Here is a 24,007-nt window from a genome sequence, read left to right on the forward strand (position 1 = left end):
AGACACATTCTAAACTAGACACATTCTAAACTAGACACATTCTAAACTAGACACATTCTAAACTAGACACATTCTAAACTAGACACATTCTAAACTAGACACATTCTAAACTAGACACATTCTAAACTAGACACATTCTAAACTAGACACATTCTAAACCAAAAACATTCTACACCAGACACATTCTAAACCAGACACATTCTAAACTAGACACATTCTACACCTGACACATTCTAAACTAGACACATTCTAAACTAGACACATTCTACACCAGACACATTCTAAACTAGACACATTCTACACCAGACACATTCTAAACTAGACACATTCTAAACTAGACACATTCTAAACTAGACACATTCTACACCTGACAGCTTCTAAACTAGACACATTCTACACCTGACACATTCTACACCTGACACATTCTAAACTAGACACATTCTAAACTAGACACATTCTAAACTAGACACATTCTACACCTGACAGCTTCTAAACTAGACACATTCTACACCTGCCACATTCTACACCTGCCACATTCTACACCTGCCACATTCTACACCTGACACATTCTACACCTGCCACATTCTACACCTGCCACATTCTAAACCTGCCACATTCTAAACCTGCCACATTCTAAACCTGCCACATTCTACACCTGACATTCTAAACCTGACACATTCTAAACCTGACACATTCTAAACCTGACACATTCTAAACCAGACACATTCTACACCTGACACATTCTACACCTGACATTCTAAACCTGACACATTCTAAACCTGACACATTCTAAACCTGCCACATTCTAAACCTGCCACATTCTGAATCTGCCACATTCTAAACCTGCCACAGACACATTCTAAACCAGACATTCTGAACCAGACACATCCTAAACCCGACACATTCTAAACCTGACACACTCTAAACCAGACACACTCTAAACCAGACACACTCTAAACCAGACACACCCTAAACCAGACACATTCTAAACCCGAGACATTCTAATGCCGACACATTCTAAACCCAAAACGTTCTAGGCTTTTTGTTTTCAGCTTCAGGCGATACATTCATAGGCCTTTACCCATCTACTTTTATGTAGAGCAGGGTTTCACAACACTCTCCTCAGGGACCACCAGACGTTTCACATATTTGTTATAGTCCTTTGTTACAGGCACAACTGAATCCATTAGTCTACTAATCATCAACCCCTTGACTAATTGAATCAGGTGCCAGTTGGGGCTAAAACAAAAAGGTGGAATGTCTGATGTTCCCTGATTAGAGTGGATTGGGAAGTACTGATGTAGAGCCCATGTCTGGCCCACTGTGCACAGGGAACATGTTCGAAGCCTCTGTGCCTGAGGGGGTACCTGCAGCTCTCACCCGTTCTCCAAGAAGTCTCAAAGTATAGAACGCATGTCTCTGTGGCTGGGAGAGAACCCTGCTACATTCTCTTTACAGAAGGAAGGCATGTCTGTCTCAGAGACTATCCCACCATGATAGAAGGGACATGTCTGTCTCAGAGACTATCCCACCATGATAGAAGGAACATGTCTGTCTCAGAGACTATCCCACCATGATAGAAGGGACATGTCTGTCTCAGAGACTATCCCACCATGATAGAAGGGACATGTCTGTCTCAGAGACTATCCCACCATGATAGAAGGAACATGTCTGTCTCAGAGACTATCCCACCATTATAGAAGGGACATGTCTGTCTCAGAGACTATCCCACCATGATAGAAGGAACATGTGTCTCAGAGACTATCCCACCATGATAGAAGGGACATGTCTGTCTCAGAGACTATCCCACCATGATAGAAGGAACATGTGTCTCAGAGACTATCCCACCATGATAGAAGGGACATGTCTGTCTCAGAGACTATCCCACCATGATAGAAGGGACATGTCTGTCTCAGAGACTATCCCACCATGATAGAAGGGACATGTCTGTCTCAGAGACTATCCCACCATGATAGAAGGGACATGTCTGTCTCAGAGACTATCCCACCATGATAGAAGGAACATGTCTGTCTCAGAGACTATCCCACCATGATAGAAGGAACATGTCTGTCTCAGAGACTATCCCACCATGATAGAAGGGACATGTCTGTCTCAGAGACTATCCCACCATGATAGAAGGAACATGTCTGTCTCAGAGACTATCCCACCATGATAGAAGGAACATGTCTGTCTCAGAGACTATCCCACCATGATAGAAGAAACATGTCTGTCTCAGTGACTATCCCACCATTATAGAAGGGACATGTCTGTCTCAGAGACTATCCCACCATGATAGAAGGAACATGTGTCTCAGAGACTATCCCACCATGATAGAAGGGACATGTCTGTCTCAGAGACTATCCCACCATGATAGAAGGAACATGTCTGTCTCAGAGACTATCCCACCATGATAGAAGGAACATGTCTGTCTCAGAGACTATCCCACCATGATAGAAGGGACATGTCTGTCTCAGAGACTATCCCACCATGATAGAAGGAACATGTCTGTCTCAGAGACTATCCCACCATGATAGAAGGAACATGTCTGTCTCAGAGACTATCCCACCATGATAGAAGGGACATGTCTGTCTCAGAGACTATCCCACCATGATAGAAGGAACATGTCTGTCTCAGAGACTATCCCACTATGTCAGAGGGAACACATGTTTCAGAGACTAAACCAGCATGTCAGAGAGAACACATGTCTCAGAGACTAAACCACCATGTCAGAGGGAACACATGTCTCAAAGACTATCCCACCATGTCAGAGGGAACACATGTTTGAGAGATTAACCCACTATAGGACACTGGGAGATGATGGGAGAGATGGGCCACTATAGGACGGTCGGCAGGGTGTGTTGTAATTTCTTTGTCATGTCGGACTCCAGGACATATGTTTCATAGTCTCACAGCAGAGTTAGAGAACAAACCCACAACAGAACCAGAGGAGATTGGCCGCCATGTAGCGGGCAGTGGGGTGGTCTGTCAGCAAGTAGAGGGAAGGAGAGACAGACGGTAGGTTTATGCTTTCTGTCTGAGCCTAGGAGGAATAAACCAACAGCAGGACCAGAGGAGGTAGGATGTGAGGCAGCAGGGTGTTGTGTCAGACAACAACAAAGCTATCAAATTTCTCAGCCTGAAACATCTGTCTCTCACTGGGCTTTGTAATCTCTCCTCTCTCTATGACCCGACTTCACATATAGGTCAGAATTCTAGAACAGTAACAGAACACTAGAACACTAGCATAAATCTAGAACCCTAGCAGAACACTAGCAGAACACTAGAACACTAGCAGAACTCTAGAACCCTAGTAGAATACTATCAGAACACTAGAACACTAGCAGAACACTAGAACACTAGCAGAACACTAGAACACCAGCAGAACCCTAGAACACTAGCAGAACTCTAGACCACTAGCAGAACACTAGAACACTAGCAGAATACTAGCAGAACACTAGAACACTAGCAGAACTCTAGAACACTAGCAGAACACTAGAACACTTGCAGAACACTAGAACACTAGCAGAACACTAAAACACTAGCAGAGCTATAGAACACTAGCAGAACACTAGAACACTAGCAGAACACTAGCAGAACACTAGCAGAACTCTAGAACACTAGCAGAGCTCTAGAACACTAGCAGAACACTAGAACACTAGCAGAACACTAGCAGAACACTAGCAGAACTCTAGAACACTAGCAGATCTCGAGACCACTAGAATAACACTAGAACACTAGCAGAACACTAGCAGAACACTAGCAGAACACTAAAACACTAGCAGAACACTAGAACACTAGCAGAACAGTAGAACACTAGCAGATCTCCAGACCACTAGAATAACACTAGAACACTAGCAGAACACTAGCAGAACACTAGCAGAACACTAAAACACTAGCAGAACACTAAAACACTAGCAGAACAGTAGAACACTAGCAGAACTCTAGAACACTAGCAGAACACTAGAACACTAGCAGAACACTAGCACACTAGCAGAACACTAGAACACTAGCAGAACACTAGAACACCAGCAGAACCCTAGAACACTAGCAGAACTCTAGACCACTATCAGAACACTAGAACACTAGCAGAACACTAGAGCACTAGCAGAACTCTAGAAAACTAGCAGAACACTAGAACACTAGCAGAATATTAGCAGAACACTAGAACACTAGCAGAACTCTAGAACACTAGCAGAACACTAGAACACTAGCAGAACACTAGAACACTAGCAGAACACTAAAACACTAGCAGAGCTATAGAACACTAGCAGAACACTAGAACACTAGCAGAACACTAGAACACTAGCAGAACACTAGCAGAACTCTAGAACACTAGCAGAACTCTAGAACACTAGCAGAACTCTAGACCACTAGCAGAACACTAGAACACTAGCAGAACACTAGAAAACTAGCAGAACTCTAGACCACTTGCAGAAGACTAGAACACTAGCAGAACACTAGAACACTAGCAGATCTCCAGACCACTAGAATAACACTAGAACACTAGCAGAACACTAGCAGAACACTAGCAGAACACTAAAACACTAGCAGAACACTAGAACACTAGCAGAACAGTAGAACACTAGCAGATCTCCAGACCACTAGAATAACACTAGAACACTAGCAGAACACTAGCAGAACACTAGCAGAACACTAAAACACTAGCAGAACACTAAAACACTAGCAGAACAGTAGAACACTAGCAGAACTCTAGAACACTAGCAGAACACTAGAACACTAGCAGAATACTAGCAGAACACTAGAACACTAGCAGAACTCTAGAACACTAGCAGAACACTAGAACACTAGCAGAACACTAGAACACTAGCAGAACACTAAAACACTAGCAGAACACTAGAGCACTAGCAGAACTCTAGAACACTAGCAGAACACTAGAACACTAGCAGAATACTAGCAGAACACTAGAACACTAGCAGAACTCTAGAACACTAGCAGAACACTAGAACACTAGCAGAACACTAGAACACTAGCAGAACACTAAAACACTAGCAGAGCTATAGAACACTAGCAGAACACTAGAACACTAGAACACTAGCAGAACACTAGCAGAACTCTAGAACACTAGCAGAACTCTAGAACACTAGCAGAACTCTAGACCACTAGCAGAACACTAGAACACTAGCAGAACACTAGAACACTAGCAGATCTCCAGACCACTAGAATAACACTAGAACACTAGCAGAACACTAGCAGAACACTAGCAGAACACTAAAACACTAGCAGAACACTAAAACACTAGCAGAACAGTAGAACACTAGCAGAACTCTAGAACACTAGCAGAACACTAGAACACTAGCAGAACACTAGCACACTAGCAGAACACTAGAACACTAGAACAACACTAGAACACTAGCAGAACACTAGAACACTAGAACACTAGCAGAACACTAGTATTGAACTGAAACAGAAAATATTTGAGGGGTTTCGAGGAAAGAAGGGAGCTTGGGGTTAGTTCCACCTTACACAGGCTTGGTAAGTCCAATATAAGTGGACAGGCATCGCTGAGTTGTGGATTGGCAAAAGGAGGGAGTCTAGCCTGGTTCCTTCAGTTTATACAGGTTTGAGAAAAATAATCTAAGTGAACACTTTCTGAACCACTCATGTCCTCTATTTCTTTGAATATAATGCAGATCCGAGTGCATTTCATGACATGAATTATATTCAAAGTCAAACCCACCATGATTTTATCTGCGATAGTCAAGGTTTGGAGCTTTATTCACCATCTTGATGCTGATGCAAAACCAAGGAGCCGACGCATGAATCACACTCCTCTCTGTGAGATGGTCAGAAACATCAATAAACACACGCTAGGCAGGTGAAGTAAATGACTGCAATGGAACGCAACATTTTCAAAAGCAAAATTGCCGGTGCATTGAAGAGAGAAATAGTGTTGCCTGGCTCTGTAGTATTCTGTAGTGTAGAATAATGATGTGTATGGCCGGCAAGAATACAGAAAGGGATTTCACAGCTGGAGGAATCCAATTCTCTGGCTAAATCTCCATAACATGCAGTGGGAGATATTTTGGCAGCAAAGTGATTTATTTTTTCTGCAATTGCTCTCAACAAACTGTCTTTCATCTTCCTTCCTGCAAGCGGGAGTGTGTGACCGTGTGTGTGTGTGTGTGTGTGAGGCAGAGGGTATTACAGGGTGGCGGTGCAGTGTGTGTGTGTGTGCGTCCATGTGTTTTTGCGCGATGTGAATAATGCAAGGCTAAGGATGCATAAAGCTTGAGATATGAGGACTATCTGACATTCACCATATAACACTGTTATATCATCTTCAGCCCCTAAAACAACAAAGGAATGACACAATCAGTACTGAGACTACGGATGTCATTATAACAGCCTAGCATGCTAAAATAATCTCATTGAGATCAATACAGATCGACTTACGATACACATGCACACAGCCTTGCCATTCTCCTTGTGGGAGAAGTAAGGCTACAAAATGGTGAAGACAGAGCATTCTCTTTACGGAACTAATCAGTGCTTCTAGAACTCTGAGAATCATCAGAGCAGTCTCGTGCTGCAGCCACCGTTATCAGAACAAGCCTATAATTACCACGCCAATCGCAACGGAACAAATCACCAGCTAGACCCGCAATCAGGCTTGACCCTCTTAAAAGGTGCAGAATGAATCACATTCAGACCAAAACATTGAGCTAAAAACGCCAGCCCTCTAATTCCAACTACTTTGTGGTGATTAACAACTTTTCCAAAGTCCTTGTAGATACTTCTCTGATTCACTCTGTGCGTGATGAATATTCACTGATGTTTCACACAGTTTTCAGTAGAAGAGCTACAGGATGTATAACAACTGAGTTACATTGTTGGACCCCTTTCACCTGTCTGTCTCACCTGAGGTTAGTAGTGCATGTTGTAGAACTGTCTCACCTGAGGTTAGTAGTGCATGTTGTAGAACTGTCTCATACCTGAGGTTAGTAGTGCACGTTGTAGAACTGTCTCATACCTGAGGTTAGTAGTGCACGTTGTAGAACTGTCTCATACCTGAGGTTAGTAGTGCACATTGTAGAACTGTCTCACCTGAGGTTAGTAGTGCACGTTGTAGAACTGTCTCACCTGAGGTTAGTAGTGCACGTTGTAGAACTGTCTCTCACCTGAGGTTAGTAGTGCACGTTGTAGAACTGTCTCACCTGAGGTTAGTAGTGCACGTTGTAGAACTGTCGCTCACCTGAGGTTAGTAGTGTACGTTATAGAACTGTCTCATACCAGAGGTTATTAGTGCACGTTGTAGAACTGTCTCATACCTGAGGTTAGTAGTGCACGTTGTAGAACTGTCTCATACCTGAGGTTAGTAGTGCACATTGTAGAACTGTCTCATACCTGAGGTTAGTAGTGCACATTGTAGAACTGTCTCTCACCTGAGGTTATCAAATCATCAAATCAAATGTATTAATAAAGCCCTTCGTACATCAGCTGATATCTCAAAGTGCTGTACAGAAACCCAGCCTAAAACCCCAAACAGCAAGCAATGCAGGTGTAGAAGCACGGTGGCTAGGAAAAACTCCCTAGAAAGGCCAAAACCTAGGAAGAAACATACCAGAGAGGAACCAGGCTATGAGGGGGTGGCCAGTCCTCTTCTGGCTGTGAGGGGTGGAGATTATAACAGAACATGGCTAAGATGTTCAAATGTTAGTAGTGCATGTTGTAGAACTGTCTCATACCTGAGGTTAGTAGTGCATGTTGTAGAACTGTCTCATACCTGAGGTTAGTACTGCACATTGTAGAACTGTCTCATACCTGAGGTTAGTAGTGCATGTTGTAGAACTGTCTCACCTGAGGTTAGTAGTGCATGTTGTAGAACTGTCTCATACCTGAGGTTAGTAGTGCACGTTGTAGAACTGTCTCATACCTGAGGTTAGTAGTGCACGTTGTAGAACTGTCTCATACCTGAGGTTAGTAGTGCACATTGTAGAACTGTCTCATACCTGAGGTTAGTAGTGCACGTTGTAGAACTGTCTCCTACCTGAGGTTAGTAGTGCACGTTGTAGAACTGTCTCATACCTGAGGTTAGTAGTGCACGTTGTAGAACTGTCTCATACCTGAGGTTAGTAGTGCACGTTGTAGAACTGTCTCATACCAGAGGTTAGTAGTGCACGTTGTAGAACTGTCTCATACCTGAGGTTAGTAGTGCACGTTGTAGAACTATCTCACCTGAGGTTAGTAGTGCACGTTGTAGAACTGTCTCCTACCTGAGGTTAGTGGTGTATTTCTTCATTTACATTTGGATGTTTACAGCTCTGGGCCATCCTATATGCCTGTGATCTGATTAGCCAGATAAACCCTCCAGCCCTACAGACTCTGATGAGATATAGCGGAGCAGACATGTAATAGGTCCCGACTGGCACCCTATTCCCTATATAGTGCACTACTTTTGACTAGAACTATATGGGCCCTGGTTTAAAGTAGTGCACTATATAGGGATTAGGGTTGCATTTGAGTCCTAACACTTTATTTTCCCTTTGGCTTAGAACAACACAGGCAAAAATGTACACCTATAACCGGATCTGCTGAAACCCCAGATTGGCTTCTACATCAATTATGAGATGGTACAGGCTTGTGTCAGAGCCTAGTGGAAGGGATGGTTAACTCTGTCCATATATTCACATATATGGGGGACATCACAGAGCAAGGGTAGTTTATATTACATTTTAGACTTTATCTTAACATATACCCTGCTGTTTTCTGCCCAGACGGCAAGGAGGGACATGGGAGGGACAACAGCATCCAACAAGGCCAGATATCATCTCAACCATCAAAACCCAATTTGCCTTATTTACAATGCGACAACAGAGCACAACCCCCCGTGGCGTAGAGATTGTTTTTGGGGGTGAGAACAAAGGAAGCATGAATCAATTCCAACTCAAGGTCTGCCTTTTATACTCTCTGACCGTTTCCATGGCTATCCTCTAGCGGTGTGAGTTGTCGTCGTGGAGATCAGAGTGGCCGGCCACACAGTAGAAGAAGGGCAAATGTAAGACACGGGATAAGAAGCATGTTCCTGTTGTTGTCGCGGTAACCTTGAGCTCCTCTGTGGTTTGAGAGATATGGAGGAGGGATATGTTTCCACATACAGTATTCCATGGGTTATAAATACATACGTACAGCCTCACCTTTCGTCCTCTCCTCTCCTCTCCTCTCCTCTCCTCTCCTCTCCTCTCCTCTCCTCTCCCTCCTCCTCTCCTCTCCTCTCCTCTCCTCTCCTCTCCTCTCCTCTCCTCTCCTCTCCTCTCCTCTCCTCTCCTCTCCTCTCCTCTCCTCTCCTCTCCTCTTCTGTCCTCTCCCCTCCCCTCCCCCTCCTCTCCTCCCCTCCTCTCCTCTAATGTCTCCTCTCCTCTCCTCTCCTCTCCTCTCCTCTCCTCTCCTCTCCTCTCCTCTCCTCTCCTCTCCTCTCCTCTCCTCTCCTCTCCTCTCCTCTCCTCTCCCCTCCCCTCCTCTCCTCTCCTCTCCTCTCCTGTCCTCTCCCATCCCCTCCCCTCTCCTCTCCTCCCCTCCTCTCCTCTAATGTCCCCTCTCCTCTCCTCTCCTCTCCTCTAATGTCCTCTCCCCTCCTCTCCTCTCCTCTCCTCTCCTCTCCTCTCCTCTCCCTCCTCTCCTCTCCTCTAATGTCCTCTCCTCTAATGTCCTCTCCTCTCCTCTCCTCTCCTCTCCTCTCCTCTCCTCTCCTCTCCTCTCCTCTCCTCTCCTCTCCTCTCCTCTCCTCTCCTCTCCTCTCCTCTCCTCTCCTCTCCTCTCCTCTAATGTCCTCTCCTCTCCTCTAATGTCCTCTCCCCTCCCCCCCTCCTCTCCTCTAATGTCCCCTCTCCTCTCCTCTCCTCTCCTCTCCTCTCCTCTCCTCTCCTCTCCTCTCCTCTCCTCTCTCCTCTCTCTCTCCTCTCCTCTCCATTCCTCTCCTCCCCTCCCCTCCTCTCCTATAATGTCCTCTCCAGCCAGCAGCATACTACCTTGAAACTGCTGGCTTGCCTCTGAAGCTAAGCATGTTTGGTCCTGGTCAGTCCCTGGATGGGGGACCTGATGCTGCTGGAAGTGGAATTCGAGGGCCAGTAGGAGGCCTCCGGTAAAAAAAAAAAGAAGACCCAGGGCAGTGATTAAAATAAATAAAATCCACTCCCTCAGAAAGTAATCTCCTTGAAGGAAGCTTTCATTTCGATTGTGTCTGATCTGTGTAATCATGTCTGATCTGGGCTTTGACAGAACGATAAGAGGAGAGGTTTGTATTACAAGGGGAATCGATGGCATTCAGCCTTATAACTATCAATAGGCTGCCACAACTCTTTTCACTCACTCCCTCACAGATAGATGAGAGGGGATAGAGAGGAGGAGGCAGAGAGGAGGGTGGGGTGGAGGGGGAACTATATGGTGGCACATATACTATTAACAGCTGGACGAAAAGTCCTATTCTTAGATGTGGACGTTGCTGTATGTCTCAGTGGAGTGGTAACGTATGATGCTGCTGGATGAGGTCTACAATTACATGATTGCTTTTCGTTAAAACCAAACACATTAGAGATAATAGATAATATAGAGCTGCAATAGAACACCAGCACCCCATTAAACACAACGATAATACCATTACAGACCCGCAGAGGTTAGTTTTCAGATGTTTACTGTGCTCCTTAATGTGGAAGCTGTATTACAGCTAAATGGGTTCTATAACCAACTATAAATCCAAAACCATGACCTAAGTGATTTCCAAGATCAAATATTGATATTTCCAAAGAGCCACCCTTAGTGGGCCCTCTCCTCTCCTCTCCTCTCCTCTCCTCTCCTCCTCCTCTCCTCTCCTCTCCTCTCCTCTCCTCTCCTCTCCTCTCCTCTCCTCCTCTCCTCCTCTCCTCTCCTCTCCCTCCTCTCCTCTCCTCTCCTCTCCTCTTGTCTCATTTTCTCCTCTCCTCTCCTCTCCTCTCCTCCTCCTCTCCCTCCTCTCCTCTCCTCTCCTCCTCCTCTCCTCTCCTCGCCTCTCCTCTCCTCTCCTCTCCTCTCCTCTCCTCTCCTCTCCTCTCCTCTCCTCCTCTCTCGCCCTCCTCTCCTCTCCTCTCCTCTCCTCTTGTCTCATTTTTCTCCTCTCCTCTCCTCTCTTTTCCTGGACTTCCTCCGTTCAGCATTATTGTTTCCTCTCAGGTCATAGATACCGCAGAGGATAAAAGAAAAATACAGAAAAAAGAAGTAGAAAATACATATCATTGTTCACACTGCCGTCTCACATTGTAGTTTCAGTGCAATAGGTTGTGCGGGGTATTTAATAATCTGGCCTGGCTTCTGTACACAGAGAGCACTAACAAAGCACTGGGAGAAGGGTAGCAGGCTGGCAGTCACAGACTGCGTCACAAAAGGCACCCTATTCCCTACATAGTGCACTACTTTTGACCAGGGCCCCTAGTGCAGTATATATCAAATAGGGTTCTGTTTGGGATGCAGTGCCACAGTACAGTCTAATTGCCCGGTGGGCCTGTATCAAACAGCAGTCACTTATCTTCCTGTGGAATTGGTAAAAAGGAAATGGTATTTGGCCCTGATCCTTAATCATTGCTGCTGCTGCTGCTGCTGAGGACAAGGTCATCGGGGAGGGGCTAACTAACACTCAGAGAGGAGGGAGAGAGGGTGAGGTAGGGAGGGAGAGAGAGGTAGCGAGAGAGGGAGAGAGGTAGGGAGAGGTAGAGAGAGGGGTAGGGAGAGCGGTAGGGAGTGGTAGGGAGAGGTACAGAGAGGTAGAGAGAGAGGGAGAGCGAGAGAGAGAGAGAGAGAGAGAGAGAGAGAGAGGGACGTCAGTAGGGAGAGGTAGGGAGAGGTAGGGAGAGAGAGAGGGGTAGGGAGAGGTAGGGAGAGAGAGAGGAGTTGGAAGAGGTAGGGAGAGAGAAAGAGAGAGGGAGAGAGGTAGGGAGAGGTAGGGAGAGGTAGGCAGAGAGAGAGGGGTAGGGAGAAGTAGGGAGAGAGAAAGAGAGAGGGAGAGAGTTAGGGAGAGAGAAAGAGAGGGCGAGCGGTAGGGAGAGGTAGGGAGAGAGAATGAGAGAGGGAGAGAGGTAGGGAGAGAGAAAGAGAGAGGTAGGGAGAGTTAGGGAGAGAGAAAGAGAGAGGGAGAGAGGTAGGGAGAGGTAGGGAGAGAGAAAGACAGAGGGAGAGAGGTAGGGAGAGAAGTAGGGAGAGAAAGCGAGAAAAATAGGGAGAGTGAGAGATGAGATTCTTCCCATGCTGTGCAGTGTGATATGAGCTATGCTGGAGCCACAGCTAAAATGTGCTCGACACACATGCTGTTCTGTATGCTTGCAAGGTTGTACTGTACATGGATGTTTAAATGACAGGTCCCTGTTCAAAGAGGGAAGTGTGAAGAGGGGAAGGGGAGGCACCTTATTCCCTAGCGCACCACAATCACCAGTGCCCTGGGAATAGGATGCCGTGGTCAGGGCTAATGACTCTTGAACAGTCTCCCTCAGAAATCCTGTAAACACAGCAAGAATATAGTTCTTTGATTGAATTGAATGGAAGGTTGTTTGAGTTCAAGAAGAAACAGTTGGACATTTACCTATGGTCTGGTCTTGCATCGTCATGCTCCTCTCTCACAGAAGGTATTATTATTTCAAGGTTGTGATACAGAATCAATGTGTTTTGCTTTGCCACGTTCATTACCCGAGCCGCTAAGCTGAAATCTTTACTTTTCACAAATTAAACAACGAGGTCCCTTCTGAGTTCAGCTCCTAATGAGCACAAACCCAAATTAAGCATATTCAATTAAGTCTCTATTTACAAAATATGAAAGTTGAAAACGCTGTAACTAACTGATGAAGAAATTGCATAAAATATACTCCAGAGCCCCTGTTGTACATGATTCCTGGTATTGACTGTTTACCAAATGGCCTGCTAGTGCACTACTTTTGACCAGAGCTATATGAGCCCTGTTTAAAAGTAGTGCACTGCATAGGGAATAGGGTGCAATTTGGGACACAAATATTAGCTTGCAACAGGCTTTTGTGTGCTGTAGTAGCGTAATGTATTATAACAATTCTCTATGGGCAACAATGTGAATTATTATCCTCGTCTTCCCCATTAGAAATGAACCAGAAAGCAGCTGGGCTTAGCCAATAAAGCACTTATAATATATTTCATTATGACATCACAGACAACGCCACAGTATTTACATAATGTGTATTTATTCTGTGGCCCCAGGGTTGGCATGGTTACTTTCTAAATGTAAATCTGTTACAGTTACTAGTTACCTGTCCAAAATTGTAATCAGTAACGTAACTTTTGGATTACCCAAACTCAGTAATGTAATCTGATTACATTTAGTTACTTTTAGATTACTTTCCCCTTAAGAGGCATTAGAAGAAGACCAAAATGTAAGTTACCAATTGAACGACATCTATTGCAGGATAAATCAATGTTCAAGTTTACATAGCTGGCCATATATGGATGTTAATGTTACTTTATGGGTTGGTTATGTAGGCTTCTTCTAACCCATCGCTTTCTACTACATATAATAATACATTCAATTATATATTTACATTAAAAACCAAAGTCTATCAGAATTCTAGTCATTCCAATAAATGTTATACCCCTTGATCTTCAACAATAGGACTTTGAAATATGGAAGTATAGATTAGCCAAACAGTTTTACCTGAGCATGACCCCAAGACTAAGGATTTATTACCCAGCCCTACTCTGTTGGGCTCATTGATTTGAGTTGGAAAATAAATGCTGCCCTCATGGAACGGCATGCTTTGAGCACTACTGAAAAGGGCTATTTACAGATTTTTTTCCCTTGTCGGCTCGGGGATTCGAACCAGTGGAATGGCATGCTTTGAGCACTACTGTAAAGTGCTATTTACATGTGAAAAATGAATGTCGTATGCTGCATTTGCTATCGGCTTGTTGTTGACCTTTTTGTTGGTGACACTTTGATATCTTGATAATATGCAGCTGTTTAAAGGGCAACTCCACAGATGAAACGATAACTAAATGGGTGCCCCGCCTCTGTTTTGGTAAAAAGCTGAGGGATGGGCCTGGAGAAATGGAACCACTCTCAGATTAATACACAGAGCTATGATTGCAAGGACTGACCCTGCATTATGTAAAACATATTGTTTTAACCATGTTATGAGGCTTTAGTGTTTGTTTACATTTATAATGTTTACAAACATTGTAATAAAAAAACATATATTTTGGGTTCTCATGCAGCTGATCGTCTTCGCAGTGGCAGACCACGTGTAACATCACCTGCACAGGATCGGTACATCTGAACATCACACCTGCAGGACAGGTACAGCATGCCAACAACAACTGCCCGAGTTACACCAGGAACGTACAATCGCTCCATCAGTGCTCAGACTGTCTGCAATAGGCTGAGAGAGGCTGGACTGAGGGCTTGTAGGCCTGTTGTAAGGCAGGTCCTCACCAGACATCACCGGCAACAATGTCACCTATGGGCACAAAACCACCGTCGCTGGACCAGACAGGACTGGCAAAAAGTGCTCTTCACTAACGAGTCACGGTTTACTCTTAACAGGGTTGATGGTCAGATTCGCGTTTATCATCGAAGGAACGAGCATTACACCGAGGTCTGTACTCTGGAGCGGGAACGATTTGGAGGTGGAGAGTCCATCATGGTTTGAGGCGGTGTGTCACAGCATCATCGGACTGAGCTTGTTGTCATTGCAGGCAATCTCAACGCTGTGTGTTACAGGGAAGACATCCTCGTCCACATGTGGTACACTTCCTGTAGGCTCATCCTGACATGACCCTCCTGCATGACAATGCCACCAGCCATACTGCTCATTCTGTGCATGATTTCCTGCAAGACAGGAATGTCAGTGTTCTGCCATGGCCAGCGAAGAGCCCAGATTTCAATCTCAATGAGCACATCTGGGACCTGTTGGATCGGAGGGCTCGGGCTCGGGCCATTACCCCCAGAAATGTACGGAATCTTGCAGGTGCCTTGGTGGAAGAGTGGGGTGACATCTCACAGCAAGAACTGGCAAATCTGGTGCAATCCATGAGGAGGACATGTACTGCAGTACTTAATGCAGCTGGTGGCCACACCAGATACTGACTGTTACTTTGATTTTTATCCACCCCCCTCTGTTCAGGGACACATTATTCAATTTCTGTTAGTCACATGTCTGTGGATATAGTGGTCTCTGACATCATAGTGGTCTCTGACATAACACACACACACACACACACACACACACACACACACACACACACACACACACACACACACACACACACACACACACACACACACACACACACTACCTCCTTTTAGCTCCACTACTATTCTATGACCGTCTACGTATAAATGTGTAATAAATTGTATTCATGTGTTATTCATTACTATATATTAATAAACATGAACATTTGAAGTAATTAAAGACTCAATCATATTGAAATGACACTCTCTAGATTAAACTATGTACTTCATTTCAGCAGGTAGCTCACATAATTATTCTCCATTAGTTTCCCTCTCACCAACAATGCTAACCTACCAAGTAGAAGACGACGGACGAAAGCAAGTTCACACCAATGACAACAATGCTAATAACTTTAAACCCGCCTCCTCCATGGTCCGGGATTACAGCCGACTATCCTAATTACCCCCACGTGTGTGTGTGTGTGGGTGTGTGTGTGTGTGTGTGTGTGTGTGTGTGTGTGTGTGTTCGTGTGACATGGAGTTCATTGAGAAAGAGATGCTGATCTCCCTCGATAGGGTAGATTGTTTAAAGGATTCCATTGCCAGCTCCCATTCCCAACCAGAGGCAATATTGTTTGATTACACATCTTCCTCACACTACGTGCACATATCATACCTCACATACTTTTAATAAGACTGTCCGGTACTCATTCATGAGGTATATTGATATATCTCTCTGTCTCCATATGATTAACACTGGGTTGTGATTATATGACAGCACGATGACTCACGTTACTCTCCTCTCCCCCTTTCCTCTCCTCCCATAAGAAAAGGGGGATAAGGAATAAGAGCTAAAATCATTAGGATTAGTCGTCTTGCTTTGAGGCGTAGCATCAAAGAAAGTGTAAACTGCTAAACGGAGGAGAACGTGGAAGTACAATCGCTCCGAATATATCTTCTCTTGGCTGTCTCTCCATATATATTCTCTAGGCAGAGTGAGAGAGATTCCCCCCTGCTTTCAGAAATGCTGGAGGCAACTCTCTGTATATGTGAACTCCTTGAATTACAACCGTACGGTCGGGCCTCAGCATGATATGCACTATACCTTTGACTACAGTTGAAGCTATTGCTTTAATCTGGGACTTAGCTGCTTTGAAGAATTCACACTGCAAATTTGAAGGGGAAAGATTGGCAGGCACCATTTTATGTCATCATTTTAGATTGCACTTCTCTTCATTTGGGAACTCTCTCTAGTGGTAGCCCCTCTGTATATGTCTATGGGACCACAGCTGGAGCTCAATCAGCTCAGTATTGCTGGTCCCTGTGGAGCGTCAGTGTTATCCTCTTTCTCAACCAGACATACTCCCTCTGGGACAGACTATTCACACATCACTGGATATTTTCATCACCCCCATCCCTCCTCTCTACCTGGCCACCCTGTCCCAACCTGGGCCTCCAGGCCTCGCTCAGCTCCAGTCCTGAGTAGAAAGTCTACCTCCCACAGAGACTATCATTAATTAAGCGTGTGATTGGCTCTCTATCTGCTACCCCGCACCTCTAACGCTCTCTCTCTCTCTCGCTCCCTCTCTCACTCCCTCTCTCGCTCCCTCTCTCGCTCGGTCTCTCGCTCCCTCTCTCGCTCCCTCTCTCGCTCCCTCTGTTGATGTTTCTCTTTCTCTTTCTCTGTCCCTCTCTATCTTTTTCTTTGTCTCTCTGTCTCTTTCTGCAGTTGTGTTGATCCACAGATGAAATGCAATCCAACACCTCGTGGGACCAAGATGGCATGTCATCCCAGAGAGTGTCAGAAAGACTGACCAAAATAGCCCCAATTCAGTCTCTCCCTTTTAATTTATCTTCTCTTTCTGTCTTTCTCTCTCTCTGTCTTTCTCGATCTCACACACACTCCCAGCCAGGGGCCTTGCAAGTCTCTGCACTACCACAACATCACAATATGCCAACTGCCAACCTCTAGAGGTTCTCTCCTCATCTCATGTCTCTTACAGTAGCTCTCACACCACATAGTTTATAGTCATCCAGGGATCTGTAAACCACAGCCCCAGAAAATGAATTCACAACACTGTGACACAACAGTGTGAATCAAAATGGCTACAGCCCTTGGACTTGAAGAGTTACTTGAAATAGTCAAGAGAAAAGCAAGAAAACAACTTATTGGGAGCTCCTCCAGACGTTAGAGATAGTTAGAGAGAGACTACTGTAAGATACCCCATGCCTATGGAGATCAGTCTGGCCAATAAGCATTCAAATCAACCTGGTATGCTAGGCACACTTGTTCATTTGTATGCTTGGTATCAGAGTCACCAAAATATACCAGTATTCGACTTTGAGAAGATATGGTCTCATAAAGACGCCGTTTATGACCTGTTTTTGTGATACGGACAGCCTTGTGATAGTCTGTGATATAAAAAACACTATATTTCTCCATAATAATACTGGGTATCCTATCTTCCACGGTGACCTTGTTGATGCAGCAGGCAGGCAGGGGAGACAGGCAGCAGAGACAGGCAGACGAGACAGGCAGACGAGACAGGCAGCAGAGACAGGCAGGTGAGACAGGCAGACGAGACAGGCAGACGAGACAGGCAGGTGAGATAGGCAGGTGAGACAGGCAGGTGAGACAGGCAGGTGAGACAGGCAGGAGAGACAGGCAGGGTAGACAGGCAGGAGAGACAGGCAGGGGTGATAGGCAGACGAGACAGGCAGACGAGACAGGCAGACGAGACAGGCAGGTGAGACAGGCAGACGAGACAGGCAGACGAGACAGGCAGGTGAGATAGGCAGGTGAGACAGGCAGGTGAGACAGGCAGGAGAGACAGGCAGGGTAGACCGGCAGGAGAGACAGGCAGGGGTGATAGGCAGGGGATACAGGCAGACGAGACAGGCAGACGAGACAGGAAGGGGATACAGGCAGGAGAGACTTGCAGGGGAGACAGGCAGGTGAGACAGGCAGGGGATACAGGCAGGAAAGACAGGCAGGGGAGACAAATGGATCCGAATCAGCAGGATCGCACCAGCATAATGCTCTATTGATGCCCATAAAGTGTGTGTGTGTGTGTGTGTGTGTTCCCTACAGCCAGACCATTCTATTCCCTACATCCAGACCACCCTATTCCCTACATCCAGACCACCCTATTCCCTACATCCAGACCACCCTATTCCCTACATCCAGACCATCCTATTCCCTACATCCAGACCATCCTATTCCCTACATCCAGACCATCCTATTCCCTACATCCAGACCATCCTATTCCCTACATCCAGACCAATCCTATTCCCTACATCCAGACCATCCTATTCCCTACATCCAGACCATCCTATTCCCTACATCCAGACCATCCTATTCCCTACACCCAGACCACCCTATTCCCTACATCCAGACCATCATATTCCCTACATCCAGACCATCATATTCCCTACATCCAGACCATCCTATTCCCTACATCCAGACCATCCTATTCCCTACATCCAGACCACCCTATTCCCTACATCCAGACTACCCTATTCCCTACATCCAGACTACCCTATTCCCTATACCCAGATCTTTTCTCCTCTCTTTACCTCTAATGTAGGCGCTCGCTGCAACAGGCAGTGATGACACGAGAGGTCATCATTATCTAGGCACTGGATAATTTGTTTAACAGTGCTGGTGTCTGTTATATCAGGTGTAAATCTTCTGTCTTATCTGCTGTCTTGTGTGAATTTAAGTATGCTCCCTCTAATTCTCCTTCCCGTTTTAGAGGACCTGAGCCCTAGGATCATGCCTCAGGATTACCTGGCCTGATGACTCCTGGCTGTCCCAAGTCCAACTGGTCGTGCTGCGGCTCCAGGTTCAACTGTTCTGCCCGCTGCTAGGGAACCCTGACCTGTTCACCCTACGTTCTACCTTGTCCCGGACCTGCTGTTTTCGTCTCTCTCTCTATACCGCACCTGCTGTCTCGAACACTGAAAGATCGGCTATGAAAAGTCAACTGACTTTTACTCCTGAGGTACTGACCTGTTGCACCCTCTACAACCACTGTGATTATTATTTGACCCTGCTGGTCATCTGTGAACGTTTGAACATCTTGAAGAACAGTCTGGCCTTAAATGGCCATGTAATCTTATAATCTCCACCCGGCACAGCCAGAAGAGGACTGGCCACCCCTCAGAGCCTGGTTCCTCTCTACGTTTCTTCCTAGGTTCTGGCCTTTCTAGGGAGTTTTTCCTAGCCACCGGTGCTTCTACACCTGCATTGCTTGCTGTTTGGGGTTTAAGGCTGGGTTTCTGTACAGCACTTTGAGACATCTGCTGATGTAACAAGGGCTTTATTAATACATTTGATTGATTGATTGTCTGTTGGTTGGCCCTGTTGCTCCGGGGCTGTTGGGAGAGTTATGGTTAGTATGAACACTGCCAATTCAATCTGTCCTCCAAGCATCAAAACAACGCTCGGCGTGATTACTTTCTTGGCAAGCCGGAGACATTCATTAGCTTACATTCACGATGCATTTTCACAAAACCCTTTGTTATACAGGGTTGCATGGCATGGCAGGGCCGAGAGAAGGCAGCGAGTCAGTAAAAGACAGGAAGAGACACCCAGGTTGTTTCCCGATTGGCACCCTATTCCCTACATACTACTTTTGAGTCCAGAGCCCTGGTCAAAAGTAGTGCTCTTCAAAGGGAATAGTGTGCAATTTGGGGGACTGGTGCCCCATCCCCAGATCTGACAGGACAGACTAGACATATATATTGAATCCCTAGAACGCCACTCCGAACATTACATTGAAGGGAAAGTCCAGTCTATGGGTTAAATGTTTATGAGGCTAAGAGGAAGTGAAACCCCGTCTGTATAGGACTGACTCGGGAGAAGCGTTTCAACCCTCTGCCACTATGAAACATGTATCCAATCCTCTGCCACTATGAAACATGTATCCAATCCTCTGCCACAGTGATACATGTATCCAATCCTCTACCACGGTGATACATGTATCCAATCCTCTGCCACTATGAAACATGTATCCAATCCTCTGCCACAGTGATACATGTATCCAATCCTCTACCACGGTGATACATGTATCCAATCCTCTGCCACGGTGATACATGTATCCAATCCTCTGCCACGGTGATACATGTATCCAATCCTCTGCCACGGTGATACATGTATCCAATCCTCTGCCACGGTGATACATGTATCCAATCCTCTGCCACGGTGATACATATAACCGATCCTCTGCCACGGTGATACATGTATCCAATCCTCTGCCACGGTGATACATATAACCGATCCTCTGCCACGGTGATACATGTATCCAATCCTCTGCCACGGTGATACATGTATCCAATCCTCTACCACGGTGATACATGTATCCAATCCTCTGCCACGGTGATACATGTATCCAATCCTCTGCCACGGTGAAACATATAACCGATCCTCTGCCACGGTGATACATGTATCCAATCCTCTGCCACGGTGAAACATATAACCGATCCTCTACCACTGTGAAACATATAACCGATCCTCTACCACTGTGAAACATATAACCGATCCTCTACCACTGTGAAACATATAACCGATCCTCTACCACTGTGAAACATATAACCGATCCTCTACCACTGTGAAACATATAACCGATCCTCTACCACTGTGAAACATATAACCGATCCTCTACCACTGTGAAACATATAACCGATCCTCTACCACTGTGAAACATATAACCGATCCTCTACCACTGTGAAACATATAACCGATCCTCTACCACTGTGAAACAGATACCCAATCCTCTGCCACGGTGATACATATATCCAATCCATGATGAACCAAGCAAGGAGAAGAGCTCGAATCCCCAAACCTGGCAAGTAAAGGAATCGCTTAAACCAGGAGCCGCATGGTTGGCAGCAGTAGTAGTCATGTGGACAATGGTAATTGAAACAGAACTAAAACCCTTATTGAAGAGGCCAATACTTACTTGACTGTCTACTTGTTATAATTATACTAATAATCTTAGAACATTACATTCAGAAAGTATTCAGACCCCTTGACGTTTTCCACATTTTGTTACGTTACAGCCTTATTCTAAAGTCCTCATCAATCTACACACAATCCTCCATAATGACAAAGCAAAAACTGTTTTTTGTGTGCACGTTTATTAAAATATGAAACTGAAATATGACATTTAAATAATTTTTCAGAGCCTTTACTCAGTACTTTGTTGAAGCACCTTTAGCAGTGATTACAGCCTTCCTTGCGTCTTTTGGGGTATGATGCTACAAGCTTGGCACACCTGTATTTGGGGAGTTTCTCCCATTTTTCTCTGAAGCGTTGCTGCTCAGCTATTTTCAGGTCTCTCCAGAGATGTTCGATTAGGTTCAAGTCTGTGATCTGGCTGGGCCACTCAAGGACATTCAGAGACTTGCCCTGAAGCAACTCCTGCATTTTCCTGGCTGTGTGTTTATGGCCGTTGTCCTGTTAGAAAGCGAACCATCGCCCCATTCTGAGGTCCTGGGCACTCTGGAGCAGGTTTTCATCAAGGATCTCTCTGTACTTTTCTCTGTTCATCTTTCCCTCGATCCTGACTATTCTTCCAGTCCCGACACTGAAAAACATCCCCACAGCATGATTCTGCCACCACCACTCTTCACCGTAGGGATGGTGCCAGGTTTCCTCCAGGCGTGTCGCTTGGAATTTTGGCCAAATAATTCAATCTTGGTTTCATCAGACCAGAGAATCTTGTTTCTCATGGTCTGAGAGTCCTTTAGGTGCCTTTTGGGAAACTCTAAGAGGGCTGTCACGTGCCTTTTACTGAGGAGTGTCTTCCGCCTGGCCACTCCACCATAAAGGCCTGATTAGTGGAGTGCTGCAGAGATGTTTGTCCTTCTGGAAGGTTCTCCCATCTACACAGAGGAACTGTAGAGCTCTGTCAGAGTGACCATCGGGCTCTTGGTCACCTCCCTGACCCCCCTTCTCATCCGATTGCTCAGTTTGGCCGGGTGGCCAGCTCTAGGAAGAGTCTTAGTGGTTAAAAATTCTTCCACTTAAGAATAATGGAGGCCACTGTGTTCTTGGGGACCTTCAATGCAGACATTTTTTTTGTACCCTTTCCCAGATATACATGCCTCAACACAATGCTATCTCCGAGCTCCTAAGACAATTCCTTGGCTTGGCTTGGTTTTTGCTCTGACATGCACTGTCAACTGTGGGACCCTATATAGACATGTGTGTCTTTCCAAATCATGTCCAATCAATTGCATTTACCACAGGTGGACTCCAATCAAGTTCTAGAAACATCTCAAGGATGATCAATGGAAACAGGATACACTTCTCAGATAAGTCTCTTAAAAAAAGGGTCTGAATACTTATATAAATAAGTAAGTATTGGCATTTTTCTACAGCTGGCCTTGCTTTTCACCTGGCTACCCCTACCCCAGTCAACAGCTCTGCACCCCCCACAGCAACTTGCCCAAGCCTCCCCCATTTCTCCTTCACCCAAATCCAGACAGCTGATGTTCTGAAAGAGCTGCAAAATCTGGACCCCTACCAATCAGCTAGGCTTGACAATAGGGACCCTCTCTTTCTAAAATTATCCTCCGCAATTTTTGCAACCCCTATTACTAGCCTGTTCAACCTCTCTTTCGTATCATCTGAGATCCCCAAAGATTGGAAAGCTGTCTCGGTCATCCCCCTCTTAAAAGGGTGAGACACTCTAGACCCAAACCGTTACAGACCTATATCTATCCTACCCTGCCTTTCTAAGGTCTTCGAAAGCCAAGTTAACAAACAGATGACCAAACATTTTGAATCTCACTGTACCTTCTCCTCTATGCAGTCTGGTTTCCGAGCTGGTCGTGGGTGCACCTCAGCCACACTCAAGGTCCTAAACGATATCATAATCACCATCTACAAAAGACAATACTGTGGAACCGTATACATCGACCTGGCCAACGCTTTCGACTCTGTCAATCCCCGCATTCTTATCGGCAGACTCAACAGCCTTGGCTTCTCAAATGACTGAGAAACCAAGAGTTCAGTGTGTCAAATCGGGGGGCCTGTTGTCCGGACCTCTGCCAGTCTCTATGGGGATGCCACAGGGTTATATTCTCAGGCCGATTCTTTTCTCTGTATACATCAATAATGTTGCTCTTGCTGCTGGTGATTCTCTGATCCACCTCTACACAGACGACACCATTCTGTATACCTCTGGCCCTTCTTTGGACACTGTGTTAACTAACCTCCAGATGAGCTTCAACGCCATACAACTCTCCTTCCGTGGCCTCCAACTGCTCTTAAATGCAAGTAAACCCAAATGCACGCTCATCAACCGATCGCTGCCCTCACCTGCCCGCCCGTCCAGCATCACAACTCTGAACGGATCTGACTTAGAATATGTGGACAACTACAAATACCTAGGTGTCTGGTTAGACTGTAAACTCTCCTTCCAGACTCATATTAAGCATCTCCAATCCAAAATGAAATCTAGAATTGGCGCTTCCTATTTTGCAACAAAGCATCCTTCACTCATGCTGCCAAACATACCCTCGTAAAACGGACTATCCTACCGATCCTTGATTTCGGCGATGTCATTTACAAAATAGCCTCCAACACTCTACTCAGCAAATTGGATGCAGTCTATCACAGTGCAATCTGTTTCGTCACCAAAGCCCCATATACTACCCACCACTGCGACCTGTATGCTCTCATTGGCTCACCCTCGCTTCATATTCATCGCCAAACCCACTGGCTCCAGGTCATCAATAAGTCCTTACTAGGTAAAGCCCTGCCTTATCTCAGCTCACTGGTCACCATGGCAGCACCCACCCGTAGCATGCGCCCCAGTAGGTATATTT

General features: G+C 45.6%; 1 protein-coding gene across 1 annotated transcript in view; it reads right to left on the minus strand.

Annotated features, from left to right (window-relative positions):
- The window catches only part of LOC112238794 (neurexin-3b-like), a 448,602-nt gene that overhangs the window by 28,942 nt on the left and 395,653 nt on the right, over nt 1-24,007 (minus strand). The gene's annotated exons all lie outside the window — the stretch shown is intronic.

This window comes from Oncorhynchus tshawytscha, linkage group LG18 (assembly GCF_018296145.1).
Source record: "Oncorhynchus tshawytscha isolate Ot180627B linkage group LG18, Otsh_v2.0, whole genome shotgun sequence".
Classification (NCBI taxonomy): domain Eukaryota; kingdom Metazoa; phylum Chordata; class Actinopteri; order Salmoniformes; family Salmonidae; genus Oncorhynchus; species Oncorhynchus tshawytscha.